This window comes from Callithrix jacchus, chromosome 1 (genome assembly GCF_049354715.1).
Source record: "Callithrix jacchus isolate 240 chromosome 1, calJac240_pri, whole genome shotgun sequence".
Lineage (NCBI taxonomy): Eukaryota > Metazoa > Chordata > Mammalia > Primates > Cebidae > Callithrix > Callithrix jacchus.
The window spans coordinates 61627923-61648194 of NC_133502.1; the positions used below are offsets into that span (position 1 = coordinate 61627923).

The following is a 20272-nucleotide window of genomic DNA, read 5'->3' on the forward strand; positions in this document are numbered from 1 at the left end:
TAACAACAGTATTCTATGTTTAACATAATTTCTATTTACATCTATAGCTCTGCTAAACTATAAGAAGTCACATATTTTCAACACTCAGCACAGAGTAGTCATGCAATTAGTTTTGCGTAAGGAAAAAAGAAGGGAATGGAGGGAGATAATATGTTTTTGATTTCAAAATTAGTCACCTTTTGGAAACTCAAAGTTCTCATATAAATTACTTTTAATATTTGAAGTGAAAAATATTTGTTTAATGTTAGTCAATTAACAAATAAGGACTAGAGTAAAATTACATTTGTTTGTTTTTCAATATAATATGCTTCATTTGTTTGTAACTATTTGATTCATCTCCAGAAATAATATTCTAAAATTAACACATACTTTCCCAATCAAAGTCTAGTCCCCAATAGCCATCACTAACGTGTCTTGTTAGAATGACTGTAAATGATTATGGCTGATGGTTCTCTAGTTTTTTTTTGTTTTTTTTTCAGAATCCCTGTGAACCAAACATTTTTTCAGGGTTGCTAAGAAGACACATAGCAAACTTCTGCTTATTTCAGTTCTTTATATATGTGCTTCCACTTTTAACTTAAAAGCTGAAAGTTGCTCAATTTGATATAGACTCTCAATGTAAATCAGTAATAACAGACCAAAAATATTAAGACAAAGTCCAATAATTATCCAATGTTTACAAAATATTAAGAAAAAAGTACATATGGAAGAAATAGCAGAGAATTAAAAGGGAGGTGACAAGCAACCATGATAGGAATAAATAAGAAAGAATTCTGGACATTATTGTTAAAAATGCTTCATTATTACTTAAAATTGGTCATTTCTGTCCTTTCACATTTTCATTACATGAAAGATTTTCCACAAGATAAAACAAGGACAAAAAGAATTTTTGATAAAAAGTCAGGGCACACACACCTTAAAGGTGCTCTTGGAAGAAGGCTCATTTGAAAAGGCAGAAAGTAAATGATTGACACTCTGCATAAGGGCTTTGAAAGTCAAGGCTTTGACATGTCATTTGTTAGAAACCCTATTATAATAACTGACAGCCATACCCAGCAGATGCACCATAGAGATGTTGTGCCAATTTCTTTTCTACAAAACATTAAATATTGTGAATTTTAATATGAAATATTCCGCAGTACTGCTGCTTCTTGTTGACAAGGTAAGGACTAAGCATCATGAACAAAATTTTAAAAGGTATAAAGGTTATAAGTGATGAAAATCATATCAAAGAGTTACAAGAGCTCCACAAAGCGAGATGATTTGAAAAGTGGACAGAATGAAAGATTGAAAAGCACAGAGGCTCCTTTAATGTATAAGAACTTCTTTTTGAGGGACAAACCCTGAAACCAGCATTTAGAATTTACATAAGACTACTAACTAATGCAAAACATTTTTTGACACAAGATCAGGGATGTCTAAGGAATGGACACACGTTAAATATTTCCAATTCACTGCTTAAAATCAGGGATTTGCTTATTATTCAAACTCAAGGAGCTAGCAGCTGAGAAAACGTATTTAATCTCTCCCCTACTTACTGAGGTAAGAAAAATGACCCATGAAGATATAAGACTACACTAAATTTTTGGAAAGAAGAATTGGGCAGCCACATTGATCAGCTCTCACATTCCTAAAACTCTATACTTACATAATTTGCATAGCTTTGAACAGGAAAGATTTGAGAAAACAGTATTTAAATATTGCTGAGCTTTTGTGTGGGCACATGTAGGGCCTTGAGCAGATGAGTCAGATGAGGGCTGCTATTCTCCCACATGTTCTAGGCACAGCTATAATGTTAATCCTGTTAGCAAATGCCTGTTGTTCTCTTCCTTGATCTGGGTAGAGCACAAAGAACAGCATTTGGCACCCTATAAGTGCTTAATAAATTTGTATTAAATGAATATAGTACTTTGTTCAGAAATGATATTACTGCCTTCTATGGCATAATTCAGTGATACTTTCATCAGTTTGGAAACTGAGTCACATCGTGACTGGGTGGGTGCTGGAATGCATCAGTATAATGCATCCTGTAGAACTTTCCATATACAATCTCTTTTTCTGTATCTGAAAGGCTTCCCCATCTTATATCTTGGCTTACATATTGGAACATAGACATCTTATTTAATATTATTCTCTATTTGCTAATATCAATGCATGGAATGAGTATTTGTCAGGTCAGTCCATTTTTGTTTCCTAAGACCACACCAACGTCTAAAGGTAGAAAGAATTCTTGTCCATATAAGAGAAGCCAGCAATCTAAATTGATCCCATGGATATTAGGAGGAGGGAGTTTTCTAACGATGACAGCTAGCCTCTGATCTAACTGCAAAGCCTTTTTAAATGTCTCATTGTGGTTTTCAGTGAATGGCTTATGGAAGCCATTACGCTCAGTATGAGAATCCGATGGCATTGGCATCTGAAATGCAAGCCTAGAAGGCATGTCTGCTATTGATTAATGAATGAATTAATTAATTCAAAGAGCCTGTGTTCTTTACCAAAGATGTATGTGTCTTGGGCTCAAAGGTGGGGTGAGGGAACAGAGTATAAATGTTTAAAACAATAAGAATTTGCAATAAAATCCAACCTTATTTTTTTCTGCAGAATCTAACCTATAAAGACAAAAGATAACCTCTTTGCTTTTAGAAGTGTTAGAGGTGATTTTGAGAACTTTATTAGTAGTCCTTGCGCTCCTCCCATCTGCATGTAACTCCCCGATTAGGGAATTGCCTTACAATATCCCTAATTAATGTTAATTTATGCCCGTTTAGTGACCATAAAAATGTGTCACCAAATTTTAATTGCATGGGGAGGGTAGATAGATGAAAGTACTAAAGAATTAGTGTGTCATTTACTAAAGAGACCTTTAGGAACAATAAAGACCATCTGCCCTGTCAATCTTCGTACCCTAGAGACAACACTATACCTTAAAATCCAATGATAAATAAAATTTTCCACCATAGCTATGAGGGTAAATGTTGCCCTTCTTCATTATTTGTGTCAAACCAGCATAGGGGGAACTTTAAGAGAGACAGCTTGTTGCAAATGCTGACTGTTCATTTTAAAATTAAGTTTTACTGGTAGCAAAGCATTTTTATAGAACAAAGGTGACATCTATTATCCACTTAGGTCTCAAGAGTATATTTTTCATAGGTTGTTAATTAAATAGTTCAGAAGGCAGTTTTTGAAATGTATCAGGTGAATTCTTTATTTATGTATGCCCCAGATTCCCAATATTCATGTACTTAAATGAGAATTTCGTGTCAGTAGGATTTTGCAGACTGCAGCAATGCTATTTCTAGATATAACCTAAACTTTCCTTCAACACTGCTGCCTTCACTAGCAACTGACTCCAATATATAACAAAATACACCTGCTGTGCCAAATTTTAAGGAGACTTAGCAGGCAACAAAATGCATGTTTGTTGATTCCTTAGAGCCTGATATAGGATATGGGTTCAATAAATCTTTGTTGAGTGAGTGAATGAATGAATGAGTTCAACCGTTTGCCAACATGGTCTCTATTCTTCTAAGTGTGGCATATTTTTCCCTCCCATTTACCACTATATGCAAGAAGAAAAATCAATGTATATGTTCAAAATAATGATAACCATGCCCAAGACTTTGGCACAAAATCCTACTGGCTTATCTCAGGTTAATAATGTAATTGCAAATATCTTTGGTACTGTCACCCCCAAAGCTTCCCACTCCCCCATTTTAGAAGGATTCCAGGAGATTCAGAGTCTCATCTGACAACAGTTGTACAAAAGAAACCACCTATGGTCCATAGCCTACTTTGGCCAGGTAGACTTTTCCTAAAGCACACTTTCTCATGCCTCTCAGACCATGGTAACAAGCTGCAGAGACTCCTCAGGGGCCTAGGTTATGGCAGTGAGGCAGTGATCCTTTCCTGAGTAATATCAAAAACAAACATCAAACATCTCTGTCCCCATCCAGGATGACTATAGCCACTATTAGCAAACCCTTGAGCCCCTAGATCTTGTGATTTAGCCTTGAGATGCAGAAGAGTCCTTCCAATGAACAGGAAAGCACAGCTCTGAAGCAGTTCTTGTTTGGTTACATCAAGGTCTGGTTACAGTCTCAGAGCAGCTGGTCAGGAAAGAGACACTCATAGACCCTCGACCAGGCATGAAGACCCAGAGAAAGAGCACAGGGGCCAGGGCAGCAAGGAGACCAAATTTTTCCAATGAGGAATTCTGCAAAGAGTGTTACAGAATGATGTAACATTAAAAACATCAGGTTGAAAGGATATGCATGATATCAGCACGATTTTGTTAAAAGTAATATATATGTTATACTCAAGCGAGTTAGAAGGAAAGCGTCACACTCTGAGTTCCATTTGAGAGTCCTTTATTTCTAGCACTCAAAATCTCTCGGCCCCAAGGAAGGGGCTTGATTCCTTTTCATATCTTGCTTAAGAAAGGGGAGGGGGAGCCTAGCTGAAGCAGAATTTACAGAAGCAGAACAAGCAAGTTAGATAGGGAGGCTGGTAACCAGGAGGCAGGAGGTTCCCATGATTGTTGAATACTAAGGAGAGTATACACAAGAGGTTCCCATGGTTGCTGGTTACCAAGGTGGATATTCAGTACTTGCCATACAATCAATCAAGGGGGTATTCACAATAGCAAGTGCACTTGCCAGGTAGGACATGGTTACAATGGTTGTAGGCCTTGATAGTTCTAAGCACAGCATGACCCAGCACAGGAGCATGACCCAGATATGGACTCAAAGGAGAGATGGCGAGACGGATGAGGCGGAGGTTAAGATGGAGTTTATCTGGCTCTCAGGAAGATGGAGTCTGTCAGCCTAACACAGGGTAGGTTATCATATATATATTTTTTATTTAAATTACCTGTTTATATAGATAAATAACACAATTCTATAATTGAATATAAATTTATTTATATAAACATAAATCTATCTAAATTTCATCAAATACAAGTATATGAAAAATATTCTTTCTATATGGGTATGTCATATTTGTCAGAAAAGGAAAAGGAAATCACCTAATCATGTTTTCCTAGTAGTGTTAAGTTTCAGAAAATACAAATATTTTAAATGATACCACTAGGGAAAAGGATACTAAATTTTACTGTATAGTTGTTTTATATCATTTCCTTTGGATACACCAAAATTTATCACATCGACATCTATATGTATTTACATTTATATTATTGAATTCTAACCTAGTTTGGAAGACTTTCTTGAAACTTCAAGCAGTGCCTGTGTAAGCCTGTTATTTGGAATGCTATTCACACTGATAACACTACTCAAATGGGAGCACATTTGTTATGAAGACTAAGGGCAAATTCTGCTATTTTCCTCAAGTCTTCAACATCCAGTGTCACTTACTTGAACTGTTTGACATCTGGTCATTCATAAAATGTGCTCTTTTCCAACCACTACATTCTATAGGCTGGCACCATTAAATTTGTATAGAAATGTGATTAGAAGTATTCTCCTTAATTTATAAGGAGAAGTTATAAATTACAAAATAGTATATTTTCTTTTTCTTGACAGTTAAAATTACAAAATAGTATAACACCCCCAGGAAGTTTAAGGCCATTAGTCCAATGTGTTGACTCCCAGGCGGTAATAGGGCTGAAATGGAATGACAGAGGCAGAAAATGAAAACGTTGAAACAAAAAAAAAAAACCCAAGGTAATCTCAAAAAATAGAAAAGGAAAAGAAAACGAAAGAAAGATTTGCTTCCATTTTTTAACCAAATTCCCTCGGGTAGATAGAGTCTTTAATGCTTTAGAAGGTCTTAGGAAGGAAGAAAGGTTATCTTGCTAGCATCAGGAATGCTATCCTGGGGATCCTATTACAGAGGGAGTGAAAAGGAAGCCTAGATTATCTATCCATCCAGCTCAGGGTCACCTCTGCCTGATATTTCTTATGACAGGGATGAAAGCTAAATATATGGCACTTCAGACTGTTTTCTTTAGTTAAGAGCACAAATGAACTTTGGAGTTAAATCAACTTCATACTTACCTGAGCATCAGGAATATTAGGGGATATTTCATTGACTGTCTTCTTTCCTAAAACATATTCTCTTTTTGTCCATAAAGAAATGTTTATTTGTATTCCATATGCTTACTTCCATTCATTTTTCCCCCCAGCACAAGGTCAAGCAACATATTGTTTCTCATGAAAATGAAATGGTCCTTTTTCATACATGCAGGGCATAATTAAAATATATCAAGATACGTGGCAGTGAACTTTAAGACACTCAAACACTGACTGCCAAGTAACAGCTCTAATCAACCTGTGAAGAGACTGACAAGCAGAATTTCACAGTTGCCGGCATACAGAGATTGTGCCAAGATACATGTGTGAATATATGCAGTAAAGGAGAAATAGGGAATCTGAACTGTGGAGCTGAGATATCCAGCCAAGTCTGTTACTTCACTCAAATTTTATATGGCTGATAAAGGATTATTTAGGCACTTCGTGGCTAACAATAACATTGTTTACCACATAGAATCATTAAGGACATGTTGATAAAATTATTGCACAAAATGGCTGGATAAGCACTAAAGATATTTTATTAATAGCTATAAAATCTCTGGAATGTACTTTTTGGTTGCTTGGAATGAAAGGAGATACCACTAAGCATATGATGCTGGGGAAATTTGACCTGAGATAAGAAAATGTAAGAAAAATAAAATGAAAGGACCTATTCAAGTGTGAGAAATAAAATAAAGGTATACCTATATAAACACAGGTTTTCACCTAGTCGTGTATTTCATTCTTTATGGAGCAAAAAATGGATGAAGGAAAATAGGAGGCAGTGCAATAGAAAACCTTAATTGATTAGAATGCCAACAGCAAAAAGAGACAAGTGGAAGAATCAGTTAAAGATTAGAGATATGCTATTGCAAGCAAAACAATCTTAAATGATGCGGCACCAGCAGATATTAGAAAATAAAATAGGAACAGCTGAGAGCCTGTTGTTAAGGGACGTTTATTTGGCAAGCTGTTCTGCACTTTCTGATTGATCTGTTTACTGAGAAACTGATTCTGATTTACCCACCAAATCATGATGCTAGAACCCTCAATGTCTCTCTCTCTCTTTCTCTCTCTCTCTCTCTTTCTCTCTCTCTCTCTCACACACACACACACACACACTCTTACATACATACAAAACCTAGTCAGAATTAAATATTATTTTGCCCTTCAAGGTATTGTTAGGGAGTGGGAAATATTATCTCCAGAAAATAAAAATGAGAAATCAGTAAGGTAATAAAAATGTACAAGGTCTCTATCATAGGTATTTATAAATAAAACTTTTGAAAGTGTTAGCAAATTCATTTAAATTACCATAATAATTTCAATTCTTGAGCATGTATATGGTGGACATATGAGATTGCCCCAAATGGTAATTTTATCAGTAGATTTTAGCATGCATTTGCCTTTATGTGTGAAAAAGAAGAGGTTTCCTGATAATGAACAAATTCCAATAACACAAAGCACTTGATGTAGAAGGAGCATGGAAAGCTTTTATTGTTCTTGCCAACCTTATAGCAATTTAATGTATATAAGAAAACAAAATATCACCCCTTCTATTACTGTCAAACATCAGCCTAAGAAGCCTGTTTTTCTTTTTGTATTTTTTTTCTTTTACTAACTCTTTCTGGAAAAAGTGCTAATATGTTTACATTTCAAAGATTTTTTTTTTCTCACTGGGAGTCAGGCCAGTAAAAGGAAAGCAAAACAGTGAGAGAAACAAGTGGCAATTTAGGCAGAATCAATGACTTTGCTAGGAATCAAACTTTATTTCTTGTATGCCTACTAAGTACCATCAGAAGAGATACAATTAATAAAAACACTGTCTAGGTTCTCAAAAACCTAAAGTTCAGTAAAGGGAGGAGAAAAGTATATAAAGGTATATATGTTAAAAATGTAAAATAAAGTAAACGATAGATACAGAATGTGTTTTGAAAGGTAAAATTGATTTCAATATGTAGAGATTTGAAGAAGAAAATTATAAGCACAAAGAAAGAATAGGCTGTATGAAGCATGAAAAATTATTGGGTAAAAGCTGGCAGTCTAATTGACTAAAAAATTGGAAAATATACATATATTTATATGTATGGAAGAGGGAAAAGAAGATAGAAAGACAGGTTGGAAATTCCTACAGAAAACCCGATCATATTGAGGACTCTCATAATACACATAATTTTTTAGTTTTTCATACTCCTCTGACTAACTCTTTTTAATCTTCTTATTGAGTTGTTCTTCTGACATTTCCTCAGTTTTATCCTTCACCCTACATTCAAGATGTTCTCTGTGCCACATAGACTATTTTCTTCATGTGTGGTGTCATCAACATACATCCTGGTAACTCTCAAATGTGTTTCTCCAGTTTGAATGACTAAACTCCACTCTTAAGATCTAAATCCATGTTTCCAAGTACTAACAGGCAAGTCATCTCAAATACCGCCCCCCAAATACTGCAAAATTAACATGTTCTTTCTTATCTTGATTTAATAAGCGATACTATCACTTTTCTGTTATGAAAGTGGGTACCTTATTAAACATACTCTTTGCACAATGAAGGAAATTGAGCTACTAAAAAATTTATTAAGAGAATTCAATAAACGTAGGTGACCATCTTCTAAGCTTTGGAACACCCTTTTCTTTTCACAGGGGATGAAACTAACAGCACTTGACCCAAGGGCAGCTGGTCTATGTGCTAAGCAGCAGTCTGCAAGGAAGGCAGGTGCAAAGCTCTGAACAAGAGGGAAAAAGAGTGACCAGGCCAGAGAGATAATCTCAGCAAATAAAACTTGAAATGTTAAAAAAGTGTTGAGAAAATGACTCAGAAGTCAGAGAGAAGTACATTAGCAGAAGTCATTAGCAGAAGTACAAAGGGACAAAGAGTCAAAGGAGAGTGGTTGACTGGCATAGAGGAGCAGTCCAGTGCATCTCTATGCAATTCCTGTGGCCCGCTATATATCTCTAAACCTAGCAAATGCCTGGTGTTCAGTAGGTACTCCATGGATTTTGAGTGAACTTTCTCATTTAGAAATAGATTATGTGGCCCCTATCTGACTTTTCAAGCCTAAGACTGAGAAAAGAAGGAAGCATAGAAGGGATGGATACTGGATAAGACCTTAGAAGTAACTGGGTCTAAATTAGTGTGAAAATTAAAAGGATAAATATAAGAGAAAAATTTGGAGATAGATTCTTCAATACCTACTCGATACAGATAAAGGCAACATAAAAGACGGCTTCAAGTGACTGGACTTGAATATTCTGAGATAATGCTAAATCTTCAGTAACATGAAGTTTGGAGGAGGAGCTGGTTGGAGATGATATGGATGAGTCTGGTTTTATAAACTGGGGTTGGAGACAAGATAGGGAATATTTCTCATGAAGGAATGAAGTATTAGTTAAGTATATTAATAGTATTCTTCATGATATTTCATATTAAATACAATATAGAGTATGCTAATGGATACTATCAAGAATATTTATTTTTTATTTAATGATGTGTTAAAACTATTCATTTCTTTTCAGATCATTTTCTGTAAGCTGCCAAACAGAGAATCTGGTATTATTATTTGTGGCACAAATTGAAATATTGCTATAAATTACATCTCGTGGTTTTATTTTATCTGGTAAATGTTGCAGTTTTCTGATTGACTCCTATATGCCCTATCATTTAGCTGTAATTTCTTTTTGAGAAGATATTATCAATCCTAAGTTCTTTCATCTTAGTCAGTCACCAAAATTAGTAGTGCTTATTTTCTGAAATGAATCATAGAAGTCATTTTATAATCTGCTAAAATAAATACATTAATTTTTAACTGATTTGTTATTATATTAGAAATGTTTTCTGTAATCATGATTACTAATCATTCTATCAAGAATTTTCTTTTCTTACATGTAACCAAGGGCTTCCAAATTTGACTGCCATTTTTATTATTGTCTGTAAGTACTATTACTTGTTGTGATCATCAGTATATAATACATGATTACATGCTTTCCATTTCTGAGATTTACTATAATAGATAATAATTCTGTCAGGCCATTGTTCTTTGGTATCCCACACATTTCTGAAATTAGACTATTTCCATCACATTTGCAAATTCTTCTTGGTTAGAAATTATGCCATAAGTTTCCCCTTGGGCCTCAGTTTTGTTGTCTATGTAATGAGGCAGCGGGGCTAGGTGATCTTTAGGATTTCTTCAGAACTAATGTTAGTTAATTCTTGACTCTTTTCTAAGAGATATAGTGTGCTTTGTCTAATGCCAAGGTTGCATAATTACTGTATATTCCTGGCTCATTGTGTCATGTTTTAGTATTAATATATTAAGTATCAAGGCAGCTTGAGTAAATGACATAGCACTGTGACCTACAGCACATGTTCAAAAACATTTTTCTTATAGTTATTTTTATTTCTTTTTTTCTCATCTCTGATTTTGACACATATTGAAGGAAATGCAAATAATAAAAAGGGTAGGTAGAAAAGAGCAGGAGTAGCCGCACTACTTTCGCCGAATAGTGCTGTTCCTTATGAAAATGTCATAGACAGACAATAATTCTATTTTTTTCTTGGATTTTCATCTATTATTGATTGAAGAGCAAATCATTTAATTTTGCTGTCAACTCTTGCCCTATTGAATGATTAATGTAGAAAGAATGGCCTGCTCTTCAAGGATGCTTGGTATATTTGCTGTATTTTTCTTTATGCGCCATTGTTAAATAGCTGATTTATACTAGTTGAAATGTCATTATTCACCATCAGAAAATGATGCTTCAACTCTTGTATAAGGTTATTGGGTGTTATATTAATAATCCAACTGAAAAAACAACTAACTCAACTCTTTATTTTCAATCAACATGATAGAATGCTTTTAGATTTATTTAAAAGTCATTGCATAGCCAACCTTTATTTTGTTTCCCTTCTGTTTTTCAAAATAATATATTTTTCATTGGTGCTATATCCCACCTTTGGGCAAAATAATAGCATGTTGAAATTTCTATTTAGTAGTGACCACTCTTCTGGATTATGGGGTGAGACTAGAATGAAGGGAAAAAGAGAAAGAAGAGCAAGGTGAGAGAGGATATTAGAGGTAAGATAAAACTAAGGTGAGGCAGCAATATTTAACCAGATTTAAAATGATTTAGATGCTATATCAACAGAGTGAGGTGAAAAAAAAATCAATTGAAAGGTAATTCCAGATTTCTGGTTTAAGTAGCTGGATGGTGGTGTCATTCATTCAGATTGACAATATCAGAGGAGAAATAAATGATGGCAGTTTTGATACAGTATAGAGTTTAAGTGGGTTTGTTTATACTCACTGAGTTTGGTGAACCTATAAGGAAATTGAAGGAACATAGGCAGCATAGTGTTTGGGTCCTGTGTTAACCAGCCTCCAAAATGGCCCTCAATAATGCCTTCCTCCTGATATCTATACACTTTTGTAATCTACTCCCATATGGCATCAACATTGGTCTGTGTGACCAATAAGAAATGGCAGAAATTATTACATGCCACCTCAGAGGCTGGATGTAAATAACATCACAGTTTCTTCTCTTGCTCCATTTTGGATTACTCACCAAAAGAAACTACAGCGGTGTTTTAAGGACATGCAGGCAGCACTGAGGACAGGTCCGCATGGCAGGAAACTGAGGCCTTCTGTTTACACCCATTGGAGCCATCATGGAAGCAGATCCTCCAGCCTTAACCAAGTCTTCAGATAACTGAAGCCCCCTTCAAAATATTGTTATGTTTTGAGAGATATTGAGCCGTAACATCTAGTTAAAGTGCTCCCATATTTCTGACTTTCAAAACTGTATGAGATTATGAACTTCTGCTGTATTAAGCTGCTAATATTGGGGCAATGTATCATGCAATAGATAATGAATACAGACCTTAACAAAGAGAACTAGCAGGGCACTGTGGCTCCCGCCTGTAATTGCAACACTTTGGAAGGCCAGGCAGGTGGCTTATTTGAGGTCCGGAGTTTGAGGCCAGCCTGGCCAACATAGTGAGACCCCATCTCTACAAAAATAACAAAAATTATCTTGGCATGGTGGCATGCACCTGTAATCCCAGCTACTTAGGAAGCTGAGGCTGGAGAATCATTTGTACCTGGGAGACAAAGTTGCAATGAGCTGAGATTGCAACACTGCACTCCAGCCTGGGCAACAGTGAGAGACTCTGCCTCAAAATAAATGAATAAACAATACATACGTAAATACATACATACATAAATGGAACTAGACTAGAAATAAAGTTGGGAATCTTTGGCCCCAATTTCACAATTTTGATGACTTTAACTTTTATATTGTATAGAGGAAGGAATCTGAAATACAGCAATATTCAAGGGGGAGGATTTAGAAGGAAAAAGCTCAGAAGACTAATAAGGCCTGTGAAAAATAAAAACAGAGCAATGTCATAGAAACCAAGGGAACAAAATATTTTGTGAAAATATTTGGGGAAAGGGGTTAGAGAACTAACAAATGCTGTTAAGAGGTCAAGCCAAATAAAGATAAATATAGAGATAGGAGGTCATCTGTATTGAAAGCAGTTTCAGAGAAGGGTTGAAAATAGAAACAAACAAAAAAGGTGAACTGAAAATAGACCTTAGATTGTTCCGAGAGTAAATGCTTATTATGTTCATGAGCACAACTTAATACTTAAGTTTGGTATAGCAGCAAGTTTTAATTCTGGAAATGAATTAAAACTTAGACAGAGTGCATCTGAGGTGCACTCCGCACTCACAGAGGCAACCTAATCACCTAAAGACAATTGTTCCCTATTGAATTTCTCAGATTTCCAAGGGAAGGATGTATCAAATATGAGTGCAAGTGAATGGATCAGCAAAGGATACAAATCACCATGAGTGAGCATCAACAGAAAAAAACTTTCTGAAAACTTCAAAGATTGACATTTTCCAAAAAGAATATAAAATGGCTATGTATAAATATGTAAAAATTAAAATATGGAATTACAAAATGATCAAATGTCACAAGAATTCCAAAAGCAAATAGCTCGAATTGGAAAAAAAGAATCAGAACTCTAAAAATATAATGGAGGCTCACACCTATAATTCCAGCACTTTGGGAGGCCCAGGCAGGAGGATGACATGAGGCCAGAAGTTTGAGACAAGCCTGGGCACCATGGTCAAACACTGTTACTAAAAAAATACAAAAAATTAACCAGGCATGGTGGCATGTGCTGGTAGTCTCAGCTACTCAGGAGGCTGACATAGGAGGATAACCTGATTTTGGGAGGTCAAGGCTCCAGTGAGCCATGATTGTGATTGCACCGCTGCACTCCAGCTTGAGAGATATAGTGAGACCTTGTCTCAAATTAAAGAAAGACAAAAAGAAAAAAGAAAGAGTAAAAAAAAGAGATGAGAGGAGTGAATGAGACTGTGAAACAGAATGAAAAACATCCCAACCTATACATGAAGGAAAATAATACATGGTACAGGTGATTTGCAGACCTCATATGATACTTTTATGAATGATACTAGGACAAATTATATTCCCATAAGGAAAAATTAAAATTATATTGCTACTTCAAAACTATACCAGATGCATTCAACAATATCTTCTTGAGCAATTACCATGTGCTAGGCACTGCATTTATTATTAGGCATTCAGTAAAGAGAGGTAGAGCCTTCTGAAAGCAGTATTCTCCTCCTTTCAGCTCTCTGAACCCAGTGTTCTCTTACTGTCTCACACTTCTATGCATTTGTCTATGCCACTTTATTTCCCAGAGATGTAACACTACATCTAGCTTTGTCCTTCTACAGAAATGTTTTCTCAATTTTAGTTGAAGTATTGTCTCTTCTGTGAGTTAAGCAGAGACAACTTCTCCCTTTTTTTTTTTTAATTTCCAACTTTTATTTTAAGTTCAGGGGTACATTTGTGGAATGTGCAGAGTTCTTGCATAAGTAAGCATGTACCATGGTGGTTTGCTGTACAGATCATGTCATCTCCAGGGTATTAAGCCCAGCATCCATTAGCTATTCTTCCTGAGGCAGTCTCTCCTTCCTCTGCCCCACCCTCCAACAGGCCCCAGTGTGTGTTGTTTCCTCCCATGTGTCCTTGTGTTCTCATTATTCAGCTCCTACTTGTAAGGGAGAACATACAGAATTTGGTTTTCTGTTTCTGTGTTAGTTTACTAAGGATAATGGCCTCCAGCTTTATCCATGTCCCTGCAAAGACATGATCTCATTCCCTTTTATGGCTGCACAGTATTCCATGGTATATACAGAATACATAGTATTCCGTGGTATATACGTGATATATATGGTATCAGTACCACATTTTCTCTATCTAGTCTATCATTTATGAGCATTTAGGTTGAGTCCATGTCTTTGCTGCTATAATAGCACTACAATGAACATACAAAAACATGTATTTTTGAAGAAAACACCGAGCCCAGTAAGATATTCCACAAGAAGATCATCCCTAAGACATTATTCTGATTGCCACATGGCACTTACTCCTCTCCCTTTCTATACAGCTCTCTTAAAATATTGATTAACAGCTTTTGCTAAAAATGTTGATTAACAGCTTTTGCTAACTTTGCTATGTCATTGCTAAAATATAGTTTTATTGAGGCTAGAGAAATTTATACTTCCCTAAGATTTGGAATGATTTTACATTATCGAATGGAATAAAATTAAAAAAGCAACCCTCAAAACCAAACACAAACTTAATGTATTGATTCTCTTTGAAATTATTCTAAATTATAGGTAGTTTTGGTTTATAAAGTAACATTGCATTAGAGAAAATTTTTTAATACATGAATAGGAAAGTCCTAAATGCCAGAATAGTAATATGAAAAAAATGATGATAACAAAAGGCTTTGACTTTGGTTTTGGTCATATATTTGCTTTGGCCAGTAGGATATCAGCAGACAAACCTCAAGCAAGGAGTTGAAACATACTAGGATGTTTCTTCCATAAACATTAGCATAAAATGGCCTGGTGAGCTCACTTGTGTGTGTGTGTGTGTGTTTCTTTGCTTGTTTTTGTCCTTTGAAAATTCAGGTTTATACATATTAAGTTCTTGCAGGTAATAGGATTCTGATTAAAAGGCTCTATTGAACTGTGACTTATCTTTCTGCTTGGAATTTGCAAATGCTAATGAACTTACACATTTGTCTTATGTGCCTCACAGACATCCAGTTCTTTGCTCCCACCTGATTTCCAAAAGCAAAACAAAACAGAAACAAAACTTCTAGATCCCATGACTGGCCTGAAGTAGGGCTTATTTACTTAGCCAAAAATGTTCACCTCTGACAGTCACACATAAGTCCCAAAGCAAAGCTATGCCAGTCAAGATTCTAACACAGGAGTAGCCTCCGCCTCTGAACTTGGCACCAGATTTGCCTTTATTATTAAACACAGTTCTGTAGCTTGGCAGAGCACTCACTGAAGCCACCAGAATCAGTCTGCAAAAAATTGAAGAAGTTTTGTCTGAATCGTAGGTGAAACACAAAAAGACAGCCCTGGGTGAAAAAAACAAAATGAGGTCACAGCAAGAAAGGAAGTTTCCTCAAGTTACTAAAAAATCTCAAATACAATAAAAAAGTAAATCAAAGAGCTATAAAAGGATTTCTGAAGACATCAGTGCTTTAGTGACATGGCAGTTCAGTTTATTAGAACAGAGTGATAATGAGGCCAAGCTTTAGAGTCCTGATTGTCTTTCTTACTTTGGCTGTGCTTCAAGACCATGGACTTCACCCTTACCCCAAATCAGTAGCCATGAAATATTTGGTGTCAGTTACAATGGAACCAGCTGAAAGACTACTGATGGAATAGTGAAAATTCATCACTGACCACTGAAAAATGAGGTCAAGGTACAGGTCCTATTGGCAGAGCCTGTGAGAGGTTGAATAAACTCATTTCAGGAAAAGAACACAATGTTACAGAGCTGTGAAGATTTATCAGTTTGTCAGTTTTTTTTCCTCACTCTTCTTTGTTAATGTTGTTTCTTTAATAATTTATTTGCTAATAGTGAATATTTCATTATAGACTTCCCTGTGACCTTGTAATTAGGTTTCCTAAGGATAGGGAGTCATTCATATTCTATATGCAAGAATTTAAAAATGGCTGCTTAGTAGGAAAGACTTCATTTTTTATTTTTATTTTTTTCTAGTTTTATTTTTAATTGACAAATAATGATTGTATATACTTATGGTGTAAAATGTGATGTTTTGGTACATGTTTACAGTGTGGAATGATTAAATCAGGGTAATTAACACATCTATTATCTCACATGCTTACCATATTTTAATGATCAAAACTTTTAAATCTGTTGTTTTAGCAATTTCAAAATATAAAATGCCTTATTTATTACATCACCATTCTGTGCAATAATTTGCTAAAGCTTATTCCTTCTGTCTAAATGAAACTTTGTGCCCTTTGACTAACATCTCCCCTTTTGTCGTCTACCCTCTTCCCCCAGTCTCTGGCAACTGTTATTCTACTCTCTACTTTATGAGTTCAACTTCTTTAGATTACACTTATACATGAGATCATGCAATATTTGCCTTTCTGTGCCTGACTTATTTCACTAATATCCTCAGGTTCACTCATGTTGTCACAAATGACAGGATTTCCCACTCCATTTTAAGGCTCAACTATATTCTTATATGAATATATACCACATTTTCTTTATCCATTCATTTGATGATGGACACGTAAGTTGCTCCCATAACTTAGTTATTGTGAACAATTCTGCAATAAACATGGGAGTGCAAACATCTCTTTGACATACTGGTTTCCTTTATTTTGGGTAAGTACCCAGAAGTAAGATTGTTGGATCATACAATAATTCTATTTTTAGTTTTCTGAGGAAACTCCATAGTGTTTTCTATATGGTTGTCTTAATTTGCATTCCCAGCATCAGTGCATAAGAGTTCCCATTTCTCCACAACATCATCAACATTTGTTATCTTTCATCCTTTTGACAACTGTCATTTAACAGGTGTAAGGTAATGGATATCTCATTGTGGCTTTAATTTGTATTTTCATCATAATTAATGATTGTGAGCATTTAAAATATATATATCCCTTGGCCACTTGTATGTCTTCTTTTGAGAATTGTCTACTTTTGTTCCTTGCCCTTTTTTTTGATTAGGTTAATTGCATTCTTGCTATTTAGTTGTAGAAAATACTTTATTATTGGGGATGATATAGTGATAAGTTTTTATACTAATGAGATATACTTATTTCATATGTCAATTAAATATTTAAACACAAATTCTAAGTTATTTTTAACTTTGCTAATTGTACACATAGTTCTATACATAAAGGCTATTACCTGGATAAAAATATAACCCTTTATTCTAACATATGGGGTACCACAAAGTGTGAAATAAAACATGATGTAGCAAAGGTAATATATGTCAGTAATTTTTAAATATGTTACTTGCTCCTTACAAAACCGGTAATCCTATAATTGAGACTACGGTGGACAAAATAAAGTTACTTTAGGCATTCATAATTCTCTATAGAACCAAAAATTTTTTTTTTTTTTTTTTTTTTTTTTTTTTTGAGACGGAGTTTCGCTCTTGTTACCCAGGCTGGAGTGCAGTGGCGCAATCTCGGCTCACTGCAACCTCCGCCCCCTGGGTTCAGGCAATTCTCCTGCCTCAGCCTCCCGAGTAGCTGGGACTACAGGCACGCGCCACCGTGCCCAGCTAATTTTTTGTAATTTTTAGTAGAGACGGGGTTTCACCATGTTGACCAGGATGGTCTCGATCTGTTGACCTCGTGATCCACCCACCTCGGCCTCCCAAAGAACTAAAAAATTTTTAAAAGGACCGAGCAAAATACTACTACAATGCAGAGAGTGGGGGGAGAGAGAAATAATGATTTAAATAGCTGTGATCATAAGAAACTCAAATTGTTTTCTCAAATAGTCTTCCTCCAAAGTGGCACTGGCCTGACCGTCCCCCAAATCTGGAATAAAACCCCATACCAGGGGCGTATACACACACAATCAAGTGGTCAACACACAGTTTTAAGCATTGAATAAGCTAAATGCCTCCAATAAACATGTGCCATCAAGGGGGAAATATAACTGATATAAATTATCATTATCAAGTTTCCTCATTATGTGCAGTTATTAAATAAAAAATCAACACATGATTATAAAATAGAAAATGAAGATGGATTCTAGAATGATACAGAAACAAAAAATAACTATTAAAGAATGAAGAAAAATTATCTTGAACAACAAATATTTCCGATCATTTAAACTGTTGTAAGAAAATTCTCATGGACATATTAAGGTCTAAGAAACCTAAGAGGAAAATATACAAAATGGAATATTAGAAACATATTTAAGTTTCTAATATTTTCTATTTGGAATTTGCCTCATGTTTAGTTAACCATCTTTATTTGCTTGATTTAGGTGAGAGCAAACTGTTGAAAAAAGAACACATAAGTGAAGAAACATTTTCATCATTCTGAAAATGATGATTTCCAGGTACCAGTGTTGACATTTAATAAGTGCTGGTTAGAATATATATATGAGATTAGAAGTATTTTTTAAAGTTACTTTTAAAAGTCAGTAATTATAGAAAAGACATTAAAACTTCTACTCAAGGTATAAATATAATAAATGATCAAGTAGACTGAATCATGTAATTGTTTAGGTAATCACTCTCAATAAACTGATAACTTTCATGAAAATGAGTTAGTGAAAATGCCTCAACAAAAGTAAGAACACATTCAAAATGATTAGAGAAAGACAATGAACCAAATATAAGAAAAGTGACTTTTCAGTCAATAAGCAATCGTGGTAGAGTTTTAATGGTAAAACATATACAGTAAAGTATTTATACTGCCAAATAAAAATAATTAGAAATTCAAGAAAAGTGGTTTTCAAGTTAGCAACATAACAATAGAAATATAGAATAACTATCTGAAAGGGAAATATGTAGAATAGAATTACAATGTAAATGTCTATGCATATCTTATTGGAAACATTTTACTCACATTTGGAGAACATATTTTCATAAGACTGTAAGAACAGTTCATTAGAAATCCTGTGAAAGATTTGACAAAGTAAAACTCTTAAAATCGCTTAGCACCTAGTTAGTAGAAAGTAACAATAAGAGTAAGAATAATAAAAAGGAATGATTTTCAGTATTGTTCTAGTCTCTTAGTGACTCATGAGACCAAATAATGACTTGGACAGATTTCTACAATCTTCTTTACCATATTTTTCTCATTTCTATAGAAAGAGTTATAGTATGTTCTGTTAGTCCATTTACTTTACTATAAAGGAATATTGAGACTGGGTCATTTAAAAAAACAGGTTTAATTACCTCTTGGAATTGCATGTTGTACAAGAAGCATGGTGCTGGCATCTGCTCCTGGTGAGACCTCAGGAAGCTTCCAGTCATGGTGGGAAGCAAACAGGGAGCTGGTGTGCATGAGAGGAACAAGGTGCCAGGTTCCTTTAAACAGCCAGATCTTACATGAACTAATAGTGTGAGAACTCACTCATTGTGAGGACAGCACTAAGCCATTCATGAGGGAATCTGTCACCATGACTCAAATACCTCCCACCAGGCTCCATATCCACCATTGGTGATTACTTTTCAACATGAGATTTGAAGGGGACAAACACCCAAGTTGAAAGCATCATTTGTTCTAATTGTGCTCAAAGTTTCTAACAGCACAGTCAGCCCCACACTGTCTCTATGCCCCCTGCCAGGCCTGCTGTGAATGCATAGAAACCCTGACTTAGCATTTCACCCAGAAGTATCACCCTGCAGCTGCACTCACAAAAGAGGATTCCGCACCTCAGAGAGTGTTATGAACCTAGCCACACATTGCTCCATGTATGGTCTGAACAAGCCCATTACAAAACAGAAAGTTATTCTGGAAGCACTGAAGCTTCAGTCATGGCCAGGCCCTCTGTTGACAGAGATCCCCTCACTAAGACTGAAAAGAAGGGTTAAAACCAGACAGCTGCTGCTGAAATCACGTGTGCAAGAGGCGATGCCCATTCAGCAGTTCTAGGATAAAACTTAATCTGCCCAGGGTTGTCATAGCAGCATTTTTAGAATAACATATAGGGGTATCATAGTGTTATTTTTAGAATAACATATCTACATAAATATAACAAAAACTAAATTGTCTGTATTTATTCTATATGATTTCTCTGCAAACCGAGTGAAAGCAGCCACTTTGCTTTATTCCACATTTTATAATTCTCCTATTCACTTTGTCCTTTTTGAGAATATTAAAACACGATCCACT

General features: G+C 35.2%; 1 long non-coding RNA gene across 1 annotated transcript in view; it reads right to left on the reverse strand.

Moving 5' to 3' along the window:
* Positions 1-19451, reverse strand: part of LOC128931510 (uncharacterized) — a 103305-nt gene extending 83854 nt beyond the window's left edge. Inside the window, exons 1-2 of the long non-coding RNA XR_008479905.2 lie at positions 19333-19451; positions 19001-19050 (exon numbers count right to left, since the gene is read on the reverse strand). This is a non-coding gene — a long non-coding RNA (uncharacterized LOC128931510). The remainder of the gene's footprint in view (positions 1-19000; positions 19051-19332) is intronic.
* Between the last annotated feature and the right edge of the window lie 821 nt (positions 19452-20272).